This window comes from Pelobates fuscus, chromosome 6, assembly GCF_036172605.1.
Source record: "Pelobates fuscus isolate aPelFus1 chromosome 6, aPelFus1.pri, whole genome shotgun sequence".
Taxonomy (NCBI): domain Eukaryota; kingdom Metazoa; phylum Chordata; class Amphibia; order Anura; family Pelobatidae; genus Pelobates; species Pelobates fuscus.
The window spans coordinates 248,488,124-248,512,245 of record NC_086322.1 but is presented as its reverse complement, the minus strand read 5'-3'; the positions used below and the strand labels follow the sequence as shown (position 1 = coordinate 248,512,245).

Sequence of the window (24,122 nt, the reverse complement as noted above, 5' to 3'; positions counted from 1 at the left end):
TACCATCTCCCTGCACGCCTGGAAGACCTGTTGGGGCGCATCCCCCTCCAGAGAGAGTGGGACTGGAGCACGGAACACCCCTCACCAGCACATCAACCCTCAGCCATGGGGAGACGCTCCCAGAAACCTCAGCAAGGTACAACAAGCGATTCCCAAGACATTGGGGCTCTTTTGCAACGCCAGGCCCAGCCCAAAATGGCGGCCCCAGTATCCCAGGAGGTCCCTGTCGACCCTCATACCCAAACACCTGACCCCCCCCCAAGCTCACACCCTACCACAAACTGCAGAGATAACAGCTGCAGGCTTCCCTGATCTGACAGCCCTGGCTACCAAGCAGGACATTAAAAACTACCTCACCGAATTTCGCCAGACACTAGCCACGGACATAGCAGTCATCCAGGCTGACCTACAGGTGGTTACAGACAGGGTCAGAGCCACTGAAGAGGACATCATGGATGTAAGGCAGGAAGTGTCCAATGTGAAGGACTCACTGCAAAAGGTCCAAAAGACGCAACAAGCTTTCACCGCGCACCTTGCCACGATGGAGGACCGCTCCAGACGTAACAACCTGAAGATAAGGGGGGTGCCTGAGTCTGTCACCATGGCAGAATTGCCCCACTACATGAGACGACTAACAGCCTCATTACTGCCACCACAACAAGCCAAAAAGCTCGCATTTGATAGCATGTTTCGCCTACCAAAATCACCAAGGGCCCCAACAACTGCAGTAAGTGACATCATAGTCCGCTGCGCTTTAGCCCAAGACAAACAGGCACTCTTCTCAGCCCTACGTAACCAAACACCTTACACATTTGAAGGTGCTGAATTGTCCTTCTACCAGGACCTATCCAGGTCCACCCTGCAATGGCGCAGAACACTCCTCCAAACTACGAGCCAACTGAGAAACGCGGGAATACTATACCAATGGACCACACCACAAGCTCTTACGGTGAGCCACAATGGGACCAGTCACAAGATCACCTCAGCTGAAGAGGCACCGGCATTGCTGCGGACACTGGGACTGTCCGCCCCTGGAGAGGAGTCAAGAAACCGGAGGGGAACACCAACCTGGGACCCAGCCACAGTAATCGCCTTCACCCCACGAGACCGCACGACTACAGGAACTGGGACATGACTGGGCTCAGAACCCAACAGGCAAAGGGCAGCTATGGACTGCACCCATTCCATTATGTTTTTTCCTTGTTTTATTAGCTCTTTCTGCTTTTTGTTCAGCCTCTGGCTAGCCATGGCTACCAAACCCAAAAAACCCTCCTTGCTTAACAACTGGCAAAGGTCTGTCCTCCATATGAGACCCTACAAAGAGGGGTAACAACACACAAGATAGACATAGGGCAAGATACCCACCATGACTCCCCCCCCCCCCCCCCCCCGCAGCCCCCTTGGTTAGGGGCACTAATAGCTAAAAAAGACCCAACCTCTATTAGCCGCAACTATTCTATACACTAAACCAGAACACCTGCTCAGCACCTGAGGCACTAGCTGACACTCACACTCATGTACTTCAGCTCACGGCAAACTACACAACACCTGAATGCCAGTAGCAATTCCAATTGTTCTAGCATAGAGTTGCTCAACTCAGCTCTCAGACACGCCTGCCTAGCTCCCATACAGGCAGCACACACCCACAAGCACAGGTCGCAGGGTCTGGATAGTGACGCTCTTGCAGCACCCACTAGATTGAAACACAAATCCCAGGGTGGTACCTAAACCTAATCTAACATGCTATAGCATACTATATCACAGCACGGGATACCCTCGATAAAAGCTAAACATTTACTATTGTTATATTTGTGAAATGTCTGGTTCAAGCCAGGATTCCTGGCCTACTGTTTTAGAAAAAAAAAAATGGTGCAAATTTTTCAACATGCTCTGGACACGCAAACTACTTTTATTGCATTATCTGTCAATGCCACGTCTTTACCTGCATATGTTCTTTTCCTTGCACCACAAAAATAAAGAATTACAAAAAAAAAAAATATTCTTCATTGTCTTTGTTAACAGTTGGTTATTAAATTAAATAATTGTATTGGAAGTAAGCAGTGAGCATTATGTTGACTATATTATTTGTTGTTTTAAATATCCATCATTCCTCACATTTATACATTATATACAACCGGATAATAATTAATTTAATTTTGTAAAATAATAATTATTTAAAATTAAATAACAAGACAACGTTTCAGTATGATCCAAAATGATTATTTGAAGAATGACACATACAACATATAAATCATTATTTTACTTGCCGCGACTCCTACATCTTAAAAACTATCTTGACACCATCTAATTACAAAATGTCAAACCATTATGTGTCCTGGGGAACATGCTGGCATAAAGTTTGCTCATAAAAAAAAAAAAAGTAATGAATGGTGTTAAATTAAGATCCGAATATTTACAAGTTTTTGTATTCACTCTGCTTAACTTGTTCTTGGAATGATAGGATGTCCACACCCTTTGTTCAAAAGGAGTGTTTAATAGGGCAACTTGAAATTTATTCCTTTCTTATAATATAGTTCTCCTATGAATTCACTTTGAATTTCCAACGCTTCTCACTTTAGTGAATAAAGCTGTGCAGTTTTGTCTACCAGTTGGCAGACTGCTGTTTAGTGTGGTAGAAGTGGTAGTGTGGCAGAAAATATATCCATTCGATCACAAAGAAGACCCAGTGTACCATTAGCATGTTGGGCCATCTAAACATTCACTGTTCACAAATGAGTTTGATTTCATTCTTTATATCAAAACATACAATTTTAAAGGGACTCTCCTCTGCCCATATGTAAATAACAATACAAAAATAAATGACTAACTAGAAACCATGGGGCCCTGGTGCAAAAATTACCCTGCGCCCCCCCCCCCAAAATGTCTTCCCCACCAATCCCATACATCCCGCCTCCCCCTCACATGTAGACAAACAGATACACATGTGCACACACACAAACACACACACCCACATGACGCACACATACATGCAGACACACACATACATACAAACACACACACACAGAGAGACACATACACACATACACACACATACAAACATAAATGCACACACACATACAAAGAAACATACAAACACAGAAACACACACACATGCATACAAACACACACACACACATATAGAGACACATACATACAGACACACATACACTAACACACACACATGCAAAATTTTTAGTCACCCTCCTGTTTCCTACCTTTTAGGTGCAGGAGGGTGACTTTCCCTGGGGTCCAGTGGCTTTTGCTGTCAGGAGTCAAAGTTCCCACTCTGACTCCCTCCTCTTCTTCCTTCTCCCACGCAGCTCTCTGTGATTGCTGGGAGGAAGTGACCAGGGCAGTAACTTCCTCCCAGCGTCTGACATCATCAAAGGGCGCCTGGTCGCGCTGACCAGGCCCCCTGTAAATTCATGCTGTTAGGACCACCCGATGGGTCCCTGAACACGCGGCCCTACTTAGCCAGCGTGCACTTCAGTCGCAGGGGTCCGCAGGGTTCCGCCACTGAACTCAGCCGATACTTTCTGTGGCTGCCCAATTACAGAATTCCCAATGCACCTCAAGTAGTCTGTTTGACTGATGGGAAGGATGTTACAAAGTCAATTTCCATTGAAATCTACACTTTTTGTAAAATAAGGGAAAAAACCTGGAATATACTATTGACATTATTTTCCCTTTAAGGGAAAAATAACATATTGAAAAAAATATACCGTATATACTCGAGTATAAGCCGAGTTTTGCAGCACATTTTTTGTGCTGAAAAACCCCAACTCGGCTTATAGTCGAGTCAATTGTCTGAATTATGGCAATTTGCATTGCCATAATACAGACTGGGGGCTGTCAGGGCTGCAGAGCGTTTACTTACCTCTCCTGCAGCTCCTGTCAGCTCCCTCCTCCTCCGCGCCGGTCCGTTCAGCACCTCTGTCAGCTGCCAGTGTAAGTCTCGCGAGAGCCGCGGGGTCATAGTGCGGCCGCGAGACTTACACTGTGAGCTGACAGAGGTGCTGACCAGACCAGCGCGGAGGAGGAGGGAGCTGACAGGAGCTGCAGGAAAGGTAAGCGCTCTCTGCCAGCCCCCTCCTACACAGTGCCCATCCACTGGACCACCAGGGAGTGAGAGCCCCCCTCCCTGCCATGTATCAAGCAGGGAGGGGGGACGAAAATAAAATAAAAATAAAAATAAAACAAAATAAAAAAATAATGAAATAAAATTAAAAAAATAATTAAATATAATAAAAAATAATAATAAAAATAATTATTAAACTAATTAAAACAAATTATAATAAAATTGCCCACCCCCCACCAAGGCTCTGCAACACACACACACACACACTGCATTCATACACACACACACTGCACTCATGCACACACACACTGCACTCATATACACACACACACACACACACTGCACTCATACACACACACTGCACTCATACACACACTGCACTCATATACACACACACTGCACTCATACACACACACTGCACTCATACACACACACTGCACTCATACACACACACACTGCACTCATACACACACACACACACTGCATTCATACACACACACTGCACTCATATACACACACGCTGCACTCATATACACACACGCTGCACTCACACACACACTGCACTCACACACACACTGCACTTATACACACTGCACTCATACACACACACTGCATTCATACACACACTGCATTCATTATATACACACACTGTAAATAAATATTCAATTAATATAATTTTTATAGGATCTAACTTTATTTAGAAATTTACCAGTAGCTGCTGCATTTCCCACCCTAGTCTTATACTCGAGTCAATAAGTTTTCCCAGTTTTTTGGGGTAAAATTAGGGGCCTCGGCTTATATTCGGGTCGGCTTATACTCGAGTATATACGGTAATTGTTTTCAGACGGTACAAGCCATTTATGGTGCAAGAAGCTTAATTTCTCTGTCTTCCAACTTCTTTATCGTTACAAATATATGAACGTCTCCATCCAGGGCTTGTGCAAGCATTTTTGCTGCTTTAGGCAAAAAAGAAAATTTGCTGTCGCATTCTCTCCACCTACTAGATAGACCTGTGAGCTTAACTATAGACCTGTGAGCTTAACTTCTGTAACTGGGAAAATATTTGAAGGGCTATTAAGGGATTATATTCAGGAATTCATTGGGAAGAACTTTGTTATTAGCAATAGTCAGCATGGTTTTATGAAACATAGGTTATGTCAAACTAACCTAATTGCATTCTACGAAGAAGTAAGAAGAAGTATAGATCAGGGTGTTGCAGTGGATGTGATCTACTTGGCTTTTGCCAAGGCATTTGATTCGGTTCCTCACAATAGGTTAGTCTTCAAACTAAAAGAAATTGGTCTAGATGAATATTCTTGTGTAGAACATTGGCTTAAGGATAGAGTACAACGAGTTGTAATTAATGGTAAATTTTCAGGCTGGACTAAAGTGGTAAGTGGTGTCCCTCAGGGTTCTGTTTTGGGACCACTTCTATTTAACATATTTATAAATTATCTTGAAACAGGCATTTAAAGCCATGTATCAGTGTTTGCAGACAGGGCCGCATGGGGATACAAAGCAGCCCTGGAAAAAAAAATCTATGCCAGCCCCATAAGTCATTGCGCCATATATTGTCGCATGTAATATGTAAGGCTATGTCTTGCCACCCCAGATGATTGAGTAATTGATTGAGTGATTGAGTAAAATATATATATATATATATATATATATATATATATATATATATATATATATATATATATATTGCTTTTTCTAATATAAAATATTGGTCCTTTCAGAGTAAAACATTTAATTATACAGTAAGCATACTCACATGCAGACACAAACAATCTCACTGACACACAGCCTCATTGACAAAAATATCACTGATATACATAAGCTCATTGACATAAAAATACAAGCTCACTCACTAGCAGACACACACACATACAGCTTAATGTAGTGGTTCTGGTGTCTATAGCCTGTCCCTGCAGGCTTTTCAATGTAAACCCTGACTTTACATTGCTTCCTAGTGACACCTCTAGTGACAGTCACTCAGATGGTCACTAGAGGTGCTTCCTGTGTTCAGGCTCCCACGCTCTGGAGGCGCTGAACGTTCCTCATAGAGATACATTGATTCACTGCATCTCTATGAGGAGATGCTGATTGGTGTAGCGTTATGGCAAAGCATTGGATTGGCTGAGATCATCAAGCTTGATGATCTCAGCCATAGAGGCAGGGCCAGTCGAGGGGAGACCAGCACGGCGTGAAAAAAAAAAAAAAGGTGAGTAAAAACACTATTTTTAAACACACATACACACACACATACACCACGACATACACTACAACAACTTCAATAAGATGAGGTTGTTAGAGTGCTTTCAGTGTTCGTTTAATCCTAAATCTAGCTCCCAGAAACCCTGATGTTGACCATTAATCCTAAACTCTAACTCCAGTTTCTAAAAACTCAAAAATAATTTAACAATCTAATTTTAATATTCTGTAAACCTACCTCCCATAACACCAAACTTTAACTTCATAACATTACCCTCTAGCACCTTCATAAAAATAAAAGAGGGAATATTTGAGCAAAAAACTGAAAAAACCCTCACTTTGCGTTTTCCCCTCCAGCAAAATGAATATATAAACAACGATGTTCGCACTTGTAGGAATGTGCTAGAGGTGTGCCTGATGTGCAGGGGTAGGCAGCCTTTGGATGTGGAGTACATGTCACCTGGTGCTTTGCCAGCATTATGGCTGTAAACGCATTATGGGAGATGTAGTCCTTAACATTTAGAGTGCTGAAGGTTGAATATCCATTGCCCTAACAGATGTCCAAACAGCCCTCACTTCCCCTCCCATTAGTTCTCTAGTGCACATTTTGTGTCAGTTTGGGGTAGTTTATCTAGTTAAAAGAAAACATATGCCTATGTATGCACAAAGTCCCACTATTAAAATAAAGTAGTATAAGGTGCAGAGTCCTTTACATTTAGATGTTAATGTGTCATTGATGAATACAAAGAAGTACCCAGCATTAATTTACATATTTTGAAAGTAAGAAAAATAAAACCAGACTGGGTTAGTAAAACGTGCTGCAGAAAAATTGACGTTCACATCTGCTATTATTTGATAGCAAATTAATATGAACTTTGTGATAAAATCTGAAACCTGACAATAAATGAGTACATCGAATAATGAAAAATAATATTGTAATATCATTGATAAGATGTTAATAGTACTGTAGTACAGCTCTAGACAATTATCCCAGCCATGAGCATAGTTGACATTATCCCAGCCATGAGCATAGTTGACAGCAGTCCTGAACTTGCTGGGACAGCCCCAGGAAAACTAAACATCCTGTCCCATATTTCATGGGGGAACTACAGTCAATGTAGCTGCTGCAGGGCCCATGGGAAAATGGAGAGGAATATGTGTTATCTTTATTTATTTTGGTATGTGTTTGTCTGTGTGAGATTTTTTCAGTGTGTGTCTGGGTGTTTGTGTGTCTATTAGTATGTGTGTACCTCTTTGAGTCTTGCTGTGTGTGTCTGTATGTAAGGGTGTATGTGTGTGTGTGTGTGTGTGTATTACTATGTGTGTATCTCTTTGAGTCTTGCTATGTGTGTCTGTGTGTCTGTGTATGTCAGGGAGTTTGTGTGTGTATTAGTATGTGTGTATCTCTTTGAGTGTTTCTGTGTGTGTGTGTGTCTGTGTATGTCAGGGTACTTGTGTGTACCTCTTCGAGTCTTGCTGTGTGTGTCTGTCAGGGTGTTTGTGTTTGTATTAGTATGCATGTACCTCCTTGATTGTTTCTGTGTGTGTGTCTGTGTGCTTGTGTGTGTATTGGTATATGTGTATCTATTTGAGTCTTGCTGTGTGTGTCTGTGTGTGTGTGTGTGTGTGTGTGTGTATGTCAGGGAGTTTGTGTGTGTATTAGTATGTGTGTATCTCTGTGTGCATACTTGCCACAAATAGTCCTTGGGAATTGTTTTCAAAGGTTGGCAATGATGTTTAAGGAGTCACTAGAAGACACTGACAGCTTTAATCACTGAAGTGAAAAATGTCAAGAATTTAAAGTGAGTTAAACTTTTCAGGCCACAAAAGGCAGATTGGAAAAATAATCTCAAAAATTACATTTTTTAATTTTTTTCCCATTAAACTGCAGCCTAAAGGTGACATTGTTTTTGAGTATCCTGACAACTTACACTTCATTGAATTCTTAGCTCTGCAGTTTAGAGAGAGTAGTCTGATTAGTGCATTTATTAACCCACTGCTGCATGATAAAATACCAACTGAACTACCGTAACTCAGATTCTGCCTGGAATCTATCCTTATTGACCTGGGGAGGGGGTTGGGTTGTTACAGTATTTATAGTAAATACATTTCTTTCTTCTGGATATTAAATAAGTTTACTTAATAAAAATAGAATATAAAATAAAAGTTAAAAAATAAATATCTATCAACTCCCAGCACCCTCAAACAACTGCAACATGGCTGAAGGTGATGAGAGTTGTACTCAGACTACAGCTGAAAAGATACTTTACCCATTCCTATACACTGGTGGTCCACTTATAATGGATATCTGGCCATTAATGATCTAAAAAGATTTCTCTTTTCAAGGCACAGAAGAGTCCCAGTGAAGTCCCAATGAAGTAAAAGGCAGTCAGGTGCACTAACCTCTTAGGAATTTGTCTGGATCAGTTTGGCAAAACCCATGTTTAGGCACCTGGCTGGGTGTGCTGGCGGCAGCAGGGTATGTTGTAATTTATAAACCGCTGGTAAGACCACACCTTGAATATGTTGTGCAATTTTGGGCGCCTGTTCTAAAGAAAGATATCATGGCACTAGAAGTCCAGAGACGAGCTACAAAATTGATAAAAGGAATAAAGCATTTTATTTATGAAGAAAGGTTAAAAAAATTAAATCTGTTTAGTTTGGAAAAACGGCGCCTGAGAGGGGATATGATAACTTTATACAAATATATTCGGGGCCAGTACAAACCTTTATCTGGAAATCTATTCATAAACAGGGCTAAACATAGGACACGAGGTCACACATTTAGGCTGGAAGAAAGGAGATTTCATCTAAGGCAAAGAAAAGGTTTTTTTTACAGTAAGAGCAATAAGGATATGGAATTCTCTCCCTGAAGAGGTGGTTTTGTCAGAGTCACTACAGATGTTTAAACTGCAATTGGATAAATACTTACAATAACATAACATACAGGGATATCATTTCTAATTAGTGGGGTAAAATCTGCTTGATCCAAGGAGACATCTGACTGCTATTTTGGGGTCAAGAAGGATTTTTTTCCTAGTTTGTGGCAAAATTGGAAGCGCTTCAGACTAGGTTATTTGCCTTCTTTTGGATCAACAGCAACAACATATGTGAGGAAGGCTGAACTTGATGGACGCAAGTCTCTTTTCAGCTATGTAACTATGTAACTACTCATGCAGACTAACACACGCGCTGACTCAAGTAGAAACACGCACAGACCCATAAAAACTGACACACACTAACCCACATACACACACTGATCAATGCAGACACACACATATAGAAACACTGACTCATGCAGTCACACATATATAGACACAAACTGACCCATGCACACACACAGTGGCCCTTGCAGACACAGACACACAAACTGACCCATGCAGACACACAAACTGACCCATGCAGACACACAATGGACCATGCAGACACACATCATGAATCATGCAGACACACACACACAATGACCCACACAGACACACACACACAATGACCCACACAGACATACACACACTGACCCATACAGACATACACACACTGACCCATACAGACATACACACTGACCCATACATACACACAATGGCCAATACAGATACACAATGACCCATACAGACACACACATTGACCCATACAGACACACACATTGACCCATACAGACACACAATGACTGATCCAGACACACAATAACCGATACAGACACACACACTGACCCATACAAACACACAATGATCCATACAGACACACACTGAGCCATACAGACTGACATACACAAACACACTGACTGAAGAAGACTAACACACATCTTACCTATATTGCTGTTCCTATGTTCATCTTGCTTGCGCCTGGTGGCCCATCACTTCCTTTGTCAGCACATTTCTGTTATGCTCCTGCCCACATCTCCCCACATACAGGGGGAGGGGTGGCAATGAGCAATTGAAGCACCCTCACACTGCTGCCACAATGAATGCCTGGGAAGGGGGCCTGGCTCTGAGGGTTGAGGTGGATGCTGCCAGACCGATGTTTTACCTGGTGCTATACAGCAACAATGTAAGTGCTTCCTAGCACCCAGTAACATGGTTGGCGGCACGCTCGAAATAATAGAGGTGCGGCTGCGGCACAAACTTGAAAGAGGGGCAGCCACCCGCCAGTGCCACCCGTTAAATAGTGGCCCTGTCTCCATCTTTAACCCCTTAAGGACCAAACGTCTGGAATAAAAGGGATTCATGACATGTCACACGTCATGTGTCCTTAAGGGGTTAATGTCATATCAATGCAAGATTCTTTACAGAATGTTGCTGACTTGTAAAGTTTGTTTTCTACTATATAGTCTGAAAAGAAGCAACATGCAAGAAAACAAATGAAGCTGTACTCATGATTTCACAAATAAAACTACTTTAAACCTACAAATATCCCTGATACGCCATATTTATGTAATAAATTCCTTAAGGAGTTCTACACTGCTCCTGATACAATATAGGCTCTATACAAATTTAAGAGTGAGACATACTGGACACCGCACCAAATAACCTAGGCACTCTGAAGCCAGGGCTGGCCAAGTCTCCCTTCCAAGATATGCAGAAAAAATAATGGTTCAGGCACCCCGAAATAACAAAAATAGCAGCTTTATTGAGGCAAAAGCAGCAACATTTCGACACTATCAGGTCTTTATCAAGGTTGGGTAGGGTTGAAACGTTGCTGCATTAGCCCCAATAAAACTGCTATTTTTGTTATCCCAGAGTGCCTGAACTGTTATTTATTCTCCATACAAATCTAATAACATACTATGATGTTTGTGAAATCAATTAATTTTTTTGTTAATCAGGAAAATACCTTGTAATTGTTAAGGATGACCCACATCCACATACAGAATTGCACTACTTTTAGGTGTGATTAAACATCAGGACAAGAGACTGATACTTATTGTGAAATGGTCACCAAGAATATAAGTGTAAATTTATAACTAAGTCATGAAGTATTCACAAACAACCTTTGTCCAAGGTAATATGGCAGAGTGTAAAATATTTCAGCAAGAGGCAATGACATTTTCCAAAGTATATTATGTAACGTACAAATTACACAGGCCCCATTGTGACAGAGTCAAAAACTCTAAGAATACTATGTTCTTTTGGAAAAGGGATCAAGAGACACCTAGGTGACAACCAGAAACCAATGCAGCTGCCAATGGGCAATCAACTTCATCCTGTTCTAGGTATATCTCCATGAGCTCATTGACGCAGTTAAGATTTTCCATTAATATTGGTGCCAAATAATGTAGTTCATTAAAGAACAATACATTCTTGTGAGTTAATAATGAAATAAATGCAATAGCTAGCTAAAAAAAACATTTTCTCTACACAAAGATCAAAAGTGTGTGTGTGTATATATATATATATATATATATATAGAAAAAATATATGGATTGGGCACTCACCCTTAAGTGACTGGAACGATTCTTGCCTTTGGTGCTACCGGCGTCCAAGATATATACAAACGAAAAAATCAGAGCACTCAAAAAGGACTTCTTATTCAGTGTTTACTGTGATAAAAATTACATCAAATCAACAAATCGACGTTTCGACCCCTTAGGGTCTTTTTCAAGATCTTGAAAAAGACCCTAAGGGGTCGAAACGTCGATTTGTTGATTTGATGTAATTTTTATCACAGTAAACACTGAATAAGAAGTCCTTTTTGAGTGCTCTGATTTTTTCGTTTGTATATATATATATATATATATATATACACACCCAAAAAGTTGAGATGGAGAAAAAAGTGTGGGTGTAAACCCTTTCCACCTGAAATAAGTTGGATAGTTAATACATTGCTAAACACAAATACACACACTAGTCGAACCATACAACTTGCTTTTCCCACAGAAATCTAACTTTAACTGTGCTCTTACTACTGCAAGGGATTCTGGGTAGGTGCATATACTTTACAAGTAACACCAAGCCTCCATAGCAAGCCAGTAACCAGCCTCATGCTGATGAGTTGAATTAACAACAAAACAGCTGTCCATGAGTGAGTAATTCACTTTGCTCCTCTTCCTGAGTTGTGTTTTAAAGCTGTTGTATACAGCAGACATATACTCCAAGGAATCCAGGTATAAAGTGGAATTATGAGGCAAAAATGTGATTCTTTGTTGAACTCATTTGCATACGCCTACACAAAATCCCTTGCAGTAGTGAGAGCACTGTTAAAGTGCGATTTCTGTGGGAAAAGCAAGTCTCATGGCTTGACTGGTGTGACTGGTGTGTGTATTTGTGTTTAGCAATGCATTAACTAATATATATATATATATATATATATATATATATATATATATATATTATTTAAAGGCAGCTCCTGTTTTTAAAACCTGTACTGACAAATGTGAAGCAGCACTGTGAATAGAAGGATCCACCCATCTTAAAAAAAAATCACTCAACTATGCAATAAAAATAAATCACTATATTGTAGTTATGCATTTTTTTTATTGTGGTTATATCTAAAAACAGGTTGCGTTTCAAGCTTACCTTTCTTACAGAGCCAGACTTTCTATGGCTGTCCCACCACAGACTTCCCAATACATCTCAATGAGAAGTCTTTGCAAGTTAGGTGCTTTGGGCAATTGTATGCCTCTTGAGTTTAGCTCCACTGAGCTAAACAAAACCAGGAAGTAAAAGGACTGGTTGTCTAATTGATAGTCAGGAAGGTGTAACAAGGTTAAATCTCTAAAAGTACCAATTGTTATTGAGATCTGCACTTTTTGTACAATGGAAAAAAGAGGACACACTCTTCACACATAATGCAAGCTAAAGTGCTTTAGGAGTGTGGAATGTTCCTTTAATCCAGTATGACATGACAACAAAATGCACAAAGAGCACTTAATCTCAATGAAGTGGTCTGGATAAAGTGGCTATGCGGTTTTAGCCCATCGATCTAAAACATCGTGTTTAGTAGATACAGCAATATTTTGACTGAAGGGTAGTGGCTGTCTGACTTTGTCCTCATGAACGTCCAAGGTAATCAAATACAGCTCATAAGAAAGCAGTGGATTTAATGTTTCACTTTGAGAACTTGTTTATTGGACACACACAGCGCATCTAAGCTTCTCTGTGAAAAGAATTGGATTGGACAATCGTTGTGGAAACGACACAAGTCAAAAGGGGGTGGGGTGAGGTGAACCTAAATATTTATACGGACTCTATAGTGTAAAGAGTGCTAATATACATAAAGCTAAAGTGGTCCTTTGTTTCCCATGGTGATGGGAGTCACACATATGAGCAGCAGCCACCAATCTGACATGTTGTAACTAATATGCCTGGTATGGAGCTTGGCAGAAAGGACACTATTTCAGATCCTACATAGGAACACTATTTTATAAATGCTTCTCTGTAGTGCTTCTTTTACATTATTATTTTTATTTATTTTGGTCAGGATTAGTGTTCTGTCATATGTACCTGTATGTCCCAGTCAAGTTTCAGGTAGTATTAGAGTTAGAATAAGGGTTGGGGTAGTGTAAGTGTTGAGATAAATAAAGGGTTAAGGGAGGTGTTTAAAGTTAGGGCAGCACTGGGACTTACATTAATTTGCAGTTTTATATGCTCATTTAAAATGTTAAAATGCTATAAAATACACTGAACAAAATTATAAATGCAACACTCCCCCCCCCCTTTTTTTATGAGCTGAACTCAAAGATCTAAGACTTTTTCTATGTACACAAAAGGCCTATTTCTCTCAAACATTGTTCACATAATTTTATTGGTGAATGAATCTTTTTTTTAGGTAGGTAGCCTATACAGTGATTATTGAAGTACCTTGTGCAGTCCAGTAAGGCACCCTAAGTAATTATTTGCTCTGATATAGCTAAAATGTGCTTAACAATAACATGACCCAAAAGCTCCAAAGACAATTTTTTTTTTATTTCATATTTAGAATCTAAAAAGTTCTAGCACATTTTGTTTTGCCTGAGTTATAGACTTGGTTGATGCCTGTCCTCAGCTTTTGATTTTGACAGTATCATTATAATCAAATTAATAAAAACAGAAATAGGAAAATGTTCCTTTTTAACTGAGCTGTACCTTTTCTGATTGTTAGTCGGTACGGGGTTATTTTGTAACATTGACTCTACTTAGTCCAAAAGAACATACTGTGCTTGTGATAATATCATCAAAGAAATATCATATTAACATAACCATAAATTGAAGAGACATGCATGGGGTTGTTCTTTAAACTGGGACAAGGGCATTGCAAATTTTATGGCAAAATTGCTTTTCCAGTTCTAATTCCGGCTTTGCTATTTAGCCTAAAGTATACAATTTTCTAGCCAATTTTATACATGTCCAGTTTAGTAAATAACCCTATACTGTCCTACACATGTGCACCTAGAACTCACGATTATTTCAAAGATCCATATTTCACAATAGGTAAAAGCTATATAAACAAGAATTAGAATCTAACTATATTTCCATCGATCCTGTCCTAGTTTTTAATTAAAACCAAATAATCCATGCTTCTATTGAAAGATGAAATATGAAACACCAAAGAATACTATTAATCCTATTTGCTGGTATGTAAGCCTACAGAAACCCCATGGAGCCACTGTGTGACCCTTGCTTGTAATACTCCAATAATCATGAATGTATACCAACAGCCCACAGCTTAGTGTGCAGAGGCCTGAAGCAAATTCTAGACTGATGAAATGTTTAATACACAAGTAAACATTTCATTGACACCCTAAAGCCTCTCTATAAAAGCTACCACAGCCTTCAGTCAACAAACCCAGAGAGAGTCTGATATTTCTCAAACATGATTTCTTTAGCAAGAGTTAAACCTTTAGGTTAAAATACACACTATACTAACTTGAATGGCTTTACAGTTGTGCTCAAAAGTTTGCATACCCTTGGAGAATTGGTAATATATGTACAATTTTTAAAGAAAACATGAGTGAGCAGGCAAAACACATTTCTTTTATTTCTTCATGAACCGCACATTTGAGATCTCTCCAGAGTGGCTCGATGATATTAAGGTCAGACTGATGGCCACTCCATAACCTTCACCTTTTTCTGCTGTAACCACTGGAGGGTCAACTTAACTTGTGCTTAGGGTCATTATCATGCTGGAAAGTCCAAGTGTGTCCCATGCGCAGCCTTCGTTCAGAAGAATGCAAATTGTATTGTATTTTATTATAACATGCTGCGTTCATTTTGCCATCAATTTTCACAAGAATCCCTATGCCTTTAGAGCTCACAACCCCCCCCAAAACATCAGTGATCCACCACCATGCTTCACAGTGGGGATGGTGTTCTTTTCACTAAAGGCCTTGTTGACCCCTTTCCAAACATTTTGGTATCATCACTCCAAATCAGTGTGAAAGAAGCTGGGAGGGGTGTCAAGTTGTTCTTGGGCATATTGTAAGTGGGCTTTTTTGTGGCATTGGTGCAGTAAAGGCTTCTTTTTTGGCAACTTGACCATGCAGTTCTTTGTTCAAGTATCATCAGATTGTGCTCCTTTAAACAACCACGCTGTCTTTTTCCAAGGCAGTCTGTATTTCTCCTGAGGTTACCTGTGGGTTTTTCTTTGTATATATAGTGTTGAATGAGGAGCACAACCATAAAGAATAAAAAAAATCACTTTATTTCTTGGGTCCAATATGTCAGGTATCCCAAACATCATATCAAAAACATTGGCAGAAATATCAAAAATAGTATTAAATACAAAGAAAACACGGTATACATTAGTCACATGGATTAATGGAAACAGCAAAAAAATACATCAATGTTATTCATAGTATAGAGTCACAATGATACCACAAAAGAAAACAACCCAACTTAGAAATACACACCAAAAAGCAAGAAAATAACAGAAATAGTGAGATGAGGGAGAAAGTCAGGATAGCCCCCAACGTTTCAACAAAATGGTAAAACACAGTTGGCACAATGGAGATAACATAATTTGTTTTGAGTTTCTGCTTTACAAAGTATACATTGTCACCTCCTCATCCTGTGTTCTTTATGTTTTCTCCTGGCATGCATTTAAATTCAACAGCAGAGTGGGCCATGAGGAAAATAGTTTTTCCTGCTGCTGGTTTTGTGTGTATATTTTAACAGTTTATCCATGTATTAATTTGTTATTTTTTGTGTTTGTGTGAATGCTTATCTAGAATTATATTGCTTTTGGTTGTTAGTAGTGGATAAACATCACAGAGGTAATTGTGATGTCATACAAGACACTTTATCCTTTAAAATATGACATTCATTATGAAATGTGGTTAATGCCACTGTATAAAGTCTGAAAAGGAACAAAATGGAATAGGAAGTCTGCTCTAGTAATAATAATTCAAAAATGTCTGTTATGCATCACCTGTAAATCTCAAGTTAGTTCTTGGGAAGTCTACCTTGGGCACAGAAATTCTGGGAAATCACATTTCAACAATCCCTCTCCCACCTCCACCTCAAGGCTACTATTACTAGCCAGAGACGAGATATGCTTGGTCAGGTTGGGTTGCTGCTTTTTTACTCCACCCATATGATTCCAAGCTCTTGACCACTTGCATTCTATATTTCTTCCACAGAAAAAGCATTGCAGTTTGGGAGCTCCAAGCTAGTTTGGCCCCACATTTCCCACTTCAGGAGAGTCTGTGTTGCAATCATTGGAAATAATATCTTGTTAACTTAGAAATATATATATAACAAAGAAGCACTTGAAGATAATTTAATGTTTAAATTGAGCTTTTGTGCGGCCTTTCAACAGTGAATATATTTAACAAAGATTCTGCAATATTTCATATTTCTACATGAAAAGTTAATTAAAGTGTCAAGGTGACTGAAGTATGATGTGTGTTGGCAACAGATTTTACCCAAGTAGACCTGGTGTGGGAATGAAAAACCGAAGAGTTCTCTTGTACTTGAATTAGATAATGACAATTTGATTATAGAAGGTAAGGTGTTGCCTTCCCTCACCTTAGGCAAAAATTAAAAAACAAAGTTTTTACAAGTAAAGGCTAAGAGTACATATATTTTATTAATGCTTGTGGCAGCAGAAAAATCAGTGACTAGTAGTTTCTGGCAGAGTAGTTCAGTCCTCTACAGGCTGGTAATCATAACAAGAGTATAAATGAGGGTGTGTAAGGCATTATGGACTACATTTCATTCTGCAAAATACATTTAAATGTAAACGTTTAGGGGGATGGGATTGACTGGCATAGAGAGTGGTTGCACGTTGCATGAGCTCCTGCTGAATTCTCACTGTCTCAACAGTTTAGCTATTTTTCTGACGGATAATTTTTTACTTCAACCGAATCTTCTGATTTCTGGGCTGTCAAACTAAGCTTTTGGTTACACTTCATCCGGTCAGCATCCTACTGTGGCAACCCTGTGGCATAGTTGCACCCTATCTTGAGACAAGATGGTGGGAGGTGGCCGATCCCGCTACCCAACGTCTACCACAGGACACCTCAGTGGAATACCCCATCTCCCTCCTCCCACTGGTGAGGTAGAACCTGGGACTCTAAGCTCCACTTACCTCTGCTGCCTGCAAGCAGCTAATACTGCACAGGATCCGACCTACATGCTTTTCCAAGCTGGTGAACACACGCTACTCACCAGAACATCAATTTACAAAATCTGATATAGCTCCATCAAGCGCACTCAAGCACACACTGGCAAGCCTCAACAAAATATTTGATCGCTTCTGGGCCCAACTGGAGGCTCACATTGTGGCAACACTGGTTGTGAGCCAGGAGGAAGTGCTGGGAGCAGTAAGACGGGCACCTTCTATAGTCACAACTACCCAACATGTACCCAAGCAACCCATCTTTGGCCTACTCGGGCGGCGAGCTGATGGGGAAACACTCCCACAGCATTGACCACAGGGTACAGGAAGCTAATGTAAAGATTGACAGAGGGGCAATGAGGGGAGCGACAGGAAAGAAAAATCAGCTTGGCTGATTTTCAGCTTAAGTCTGATTACAGACTTAAGAGAGGCAGTAAAGTTTCTGAGGAGACCAATTAGGAGAGCATTACAGTAATCAATGAAAGAAATTACTAGAGCATGAACAAGCTCCTTAGCAGCAAGAAAGGGGTGGATGCTGGCAATGTTTTTAAGGTGGAATCGGCAGTATGTGGCAACAGACTGGATAGTAGAAGTATAGGTGAAGCCAGAATCAAAGATAACACCAGGACGGCAAGCTTGCAAGGATGCGCTGATGCGGGTACCATCAACTTGCAGGGAGAGCAAAAGAGGAGAATTTGTATTATTATCAGAAATAGATCATAATCCCTTGAAAAAGATAGGTAGTCAATGATGGGTGCTTTTCATCCTTCAGCCTATGCTCAACGATGTTGTCTGTTTAAAATAATTACTTGTCTCACAAACTTTAGTGCTGGTTGTGATGCCTGGATTAGCCATACATGGACTTATTTCAGGTGCGTTTAAAATGTGAGGGTGCCCAAGTTTCTTCAGACCCAGAGTGGCATTCTGAGCACCTTCTTGTAGATAGTGGTAAACTGGGAGCACCATCACTAGAAGCCTAGCTTAAGTGGCTGTAAGAATGGCATTCAAATATGTCACTCTTTGACTGTGTTAGAATGGTGTATGCCTCTTCTGCTAAATAGTAATATGCCATGATACATTTTTTTTTCTTCTAGCTGCCTAAAATCAGTTCCCTCAAACCAACCCAATTCCCACTTCCAGCTAAATCATACACCAACCCAAAAAGAACAGACTGATCGCAATATAAAAAGCACTGTTTAAAAAAAAATAAAAAAATTAACTAACCAATTTTTTTTAATTTTTTTTATAATAGATCAATTTATCAAACACACATAACACTCTGTATCAGCCTCTCCTGCCTAAGATCAAAGTGAGTAAAGTGAGAGTCAGAGCCTTGAATGCATTGCTTGAATTGACTGTGAAGGAAGGGTCCCTACCATCTCCCTTCACGCCTCGATCTGACAGAGCTGCTGGGACCTCCTGTGCACTTTACCGCACTGAAGACAGAGTACACCTACCACTCAATGCTGGATCAGATCTCCACAATGTGTAGGCGCTCACAAAAGCTCCAAACAGGCACCCCACAGGATGCCCATGATATAGGGGCCCCACTCGACCGACAGGCCCACCACAAACTGGTGACCCCGGAGAGCCATTAGGCCTCAGTTAACCCTCAGCACCCCATGCAAACCCCAACACAGCCCACACCACACGCCCCTGAGCAGCCAGCCACAACTATCTCAGACTTATTAGCTCTGGCCACCAAGCAGGACATTAGAGACCTCCTGGCTGACTTTCGATGGACGCTGGCGGCAGACATAGCCGTGATCCAAGCCGAGCTGCAAACGGTCACTGACAGGGTCCAGGCCATGGAGGTGGACATCCTCGATGCTAGGCAGGAAAGGCTGAGTATTATGAGAGAATCCCTCAACTCCGTGCAAAAGGCACAACAAGAGCAAACCGTGGTCCTCGCTGCCCTGCACGACCCCACCCGACGCAACAATTAAAAAATATGCGGTGTCCCGGGGGGCGGGGCCTGACAGCCAAGATGGCTAGACGTGTGTTTTGCTAGCTCCTGCTAAAATATGCCAAAACGGTTGAAAAACCTCAGCTAAACCAGAGGAATTCGATCCTAAGCTACCGGGGACCACCCTTAAGATACTCGACTACATACCAAGCCTAGAACCGGGTGCCCTGATGGACACATGTCGAGCCCTAGCCTGCGGCCTGGTGAGGCTACCGGTCCGGTTGTTGGGAGAGACGGCCGATCTCCTAATTCCGGGCCCGGGCCTACCGGGGAAGCCTGAGCAGCCCTGTTCCCCCCCCTTGGACCGGCGGGGGACATCCCGGTCCTCACTGGGTATACCTGTGCCTCTACGGGGTCATCAGGCACACCCAGCAAATCTGGAACAGCGTGGTCACCTAAGATGGCGGACGCACTTCACCCTGCATTTGGACTCGGGGGGGCGGGGGACTCTCAGTTAGGCCCGACACCAATGACCACAATCACCGGGGCATAATACACTATATACTAGGCATAGGCTGAGCTAGCCAAAAACCAAGGGTAGGTCCCTCGTACAGGGGTGTGAAAGAACTGTTCCCCTCATGTATCTTCATACCCAGCGTTCCTTAATCATTATAATTTTGCAGCTTGTCAGTTGAAGTTAATTACTACGTTTTTAAATCTTTAGTTACTAGAATACACGGCAGAGAATACATACTTGGCTAGGCTCCCTATTTAACTAACCCCTGGACGAAATGCAGCTTACGAGACCCTAAAGCGACGAACAGAGTACATATAGCAAGAGCAAGATCCACATAGGAGGCCTCTCATAGCAACTAAGCATAGTCACACACTCAGTTAATAGGAGGCCTCTCATAGCAACTAAGCATAGTCACACACTCAGTTAATAGGAGGCCTCTCATAGCAACTAAGCATAGTCACACACTCCGTTAACAGGAGGCCTCTCATAGCAACTAAGCATAGTCACACACTCAGTTAAATCATAAGCTTAATCTGTATGTGTATAACAGTAAGTTTATGATGCTTGTACTGTCTTTATATATATCCTAACAAAAATGTGCAGCGTCATCAAATGCCAACAATTGTACCGTTCCAGCTCTAGCCTGATATTAATATAAAAATGTGCTGTCAAATCGCATGCCATGTTAAACCTACTGTTCTTAATCGGCTTGCTAATGCTGTTGTGGCATCGCAAGACAAAATGTTAAATGTCTTTACATGCACAAGAAAAATAAAGAATTTAAAAAAAAAAAAATATATGCGGTGTCCCTGAGGCCGTAACAACAGAAGAACTGCCACACTACTTGAGACACATGGTGGCCTTGCTCTTACCACCGACACAGGCCAAAAAGTTTGTGTTCGTGATTGATGGGGTATTCCACCTACCAAAATCCCCTAGAGCTCCCCTAGAGCCGTGAGTGATGTACTAGTCCGCTGCTCCCTCGCACAGGACAAGAAAGCTTTACTAGCAGCCCGGCGGACCAAGACGCCCTACTTGTTTGAGGGCACGGAACTGTCATCCTACCAAGACCTCTCAAGGTCCACCTCAAATCGGCTGAGAAAAGTTGGCATAGCGTACTGTTGGGCAGACCCAAGATCCCTTGTGGTGGAACATAATGGGACTGTACATAGCCTATCTTCCACTGAGGATGCACCTATCTTGTTTAGGACATTGGGCTATCAGTAACTGACAGGGAAGCAGGAGGCCAAATGGCACCCACCACTGGGATTCAACCACCGTGGTTCCCTCCGTCCCACGTGTACGACCAACGATGAGAAGGGGGACCTGACTAAGTAACAAGCTACTACAACTTCAAGTAGCTATTGGCTACATCATATGTTTAATGTTTACGCTTATTAGGGGACTAGCCCCACACTAACCCCTTTCACACACATGCCCCTCCCCGCAACTCCCTTAGGGGTCACAGAAGCAAGAGCCAATACACTCACTATAGCCGAGGCCTTACCAGGGCCTTCGCACTTTAGCCACACCAGATCAAATGCCACAACAGGCTCGACAATCTTTAGCCACCGCTCAGACACGCAACCTACAATTTCTCCATACCTTGCCCCTCATATAGTGAGGCCCGTCCTTGCTGACACACTGTAGTCCCAAGCGCACCACAAGCTGCGGGCACATGCCCATCTCCTATTATTATAATTATTATTATTATTATTGACATTTATATAGTGCCAACAGATTCCGTAGCGCTTTATAATATTATGAGAGGGGGGTTAAACTATAAATAGGACAATTACAAGAAAACTTACAGGAACGATAGGTTGAAGAGAACCCTGCTCAAAAGAGCTTACAGTCTAGAGGAGGTGGGGTATAAAACACATTAGGACAGGAAATAGCAATCAAATAAGGTGAGAGTGAAGCAGAGCTGGAGGAGAGAATAAAGTGCTGCCCTTTGGAGAGAGCAAGAGACAGGTATGTAAGGTAGAGGTTAGTCCTGGAGGCCATAAGCTTTCCTAAAGAGATGGGTTCTAAGGCACTTCTTAAATTATTGAAGACTAGTGGAGAGTCTGATGGGGGTAGGCAGGCTATACCATAGGAAGGGAGCCGCTCGCGAGGATTCCTGCAAGTGTGCGTTGGATGTACAGGTGTGTGTAGCGGACAGGAGAAGGTCATGGCCAGTGCGGAGAGAAAGAGAAGGGTCATACCTATAGTTCTGTGAAGAGATATAAGAATGGCTAGAATTTTTCAGTGATTTATAGGTATAGGTTAGCACTTTGAATTGACTCCTATAGGATACAGGAAGCCAATGTAAGCACTGACAGAGGGGTGAGGTGTGAGAGGACCGACTAGAGAGGAAAATCAGTCTGGTGGCAGCATTCATTACAGACTGTAGCGGGGCAGTACGACTTTTGGGAAGACCAATTAGGAGAGGGTTACAATAATTCATGCGGGAAATTACTAGAGCATGGACAAGCTCATCTTGTGTAAGAAGGGGGCGGATTTTTTTAAGATTGAATCTACAGGATTTGGCAACATACTGGATATGAGGCTAAAAGGTGAGGCCAGAATCAAGTTCATACCAAGACAGCACGCTTGCAAGGATGGACTTATGTGGATACCTCTAACTTGAAGGGAGAGTGAAAGAGGAGGGTCAGTATTAGGAGGAGGAAAGACAAGGAGCTCAGTTTTAGAGAGATTGAGCTTGAGAAAGCGGGAGGACATCCAGTCAGAAATGGAAAAAAGGCAAGCAGTGACATGTTGCAGGACGGCAGGGGAGAGGTCCAGGGAAGTGAGATATATCTGGGTGTCATCAGTGTACAGGTGGTAGTGGAATCCAAATGAGATAATACGTTTTCCAAGAGAGGCAGTCTAAAGAGAAATTAGAAGGGGACCAAGGACAGAGGGACTCCTTGGGTGACTCCAACCGAGACAGGACAAGGGGAGGAGACACTGAATGAGCGTTGGGAGAGATAAGAGGAAAACCACTAGAGGACAGAGTCACAGAGACCAAGTGATTGAAGAGTTTGAAGAAGGAGAGCATGATCAACGGTGTCAAAGGTAGCAGAGAGGTCAAGAAGAATAAGCATGAAGTAGTGCCCTCTGGATTTAGCTGAGATTAGTAACTTTGATAAGATCAGTCTCAGTAGAGTGGAGAGGGCGGAAGCCAGATTCTAGAGGGTCAAGGAGAGAATTGGAAGTAAAGAAGTGAGACATACGGGTAAAGACAAGTCCTTCCAGAAGCTTTGAGGAAAAAAAGGAAGCAGGGATATGGAACGATAGTTGGAGGGGGAGGACGGGTCAAGAGATGTTTTTTTTCACAATAGGTACTACAGTGGCATGTTTAACCCCTTAAGGACACATGACATGTGTGACACGTCATGATTCCCTTTTATTCCAGAAGTTTGGTCCTTAAGGGGTTATGGTCAGTAGGGAAAACGCAAGAAGAGAGAGAGAGCAGTTGAAGATGTACAAGACAAGGGGAGAGAGATCTGATAAGGTGAGATGGGACAGGATCAAGCGGGCAAGTGGGGGTGGTGACAGGAAAGGAGAAGTGCAGCCACCTCATTTTGAGTAGCTGGTGAGAAAGTCTGAAGGGTAGGAAAGGCATGATCTGCGTGTGATTGAGAAAGAGAACGGCAAGGTGGGGAGATTTCTTTCCTTAGCTGTTCAATCTTGTCGGTAAAGTAGCATGCAAAGCTATCAGCTGTAAGGTGCGTTTGCGGGGTTTCCACAGCAGGGTGAAGAAAAGAGTTAAAGGTGTCAAAGAGATGCCTGGGATTGCGGGAGCATGAACTAATAAGAAAGGAAAAGTATGACTGCCTGGCGAGGGAAAGGGCTGCACTGTATGAACACAGTAGGAATCTATAAAGCAGATC

General features: G+C 41.7%; 1 protein-coding gene across 2 annotated transcripts in view; it reads right to left on the bottom strand.

The window, feature by feature from the left end:
- The window catches only part of WNK4 (WNK lysine deficient protein kinase 4), a 353,137-nt gene that overhangs the window by 202,855 nt on the left and 126,160 nt on the right, over nt 1-24,122 (bottom strand). The window lies entirely within an intron of this gene.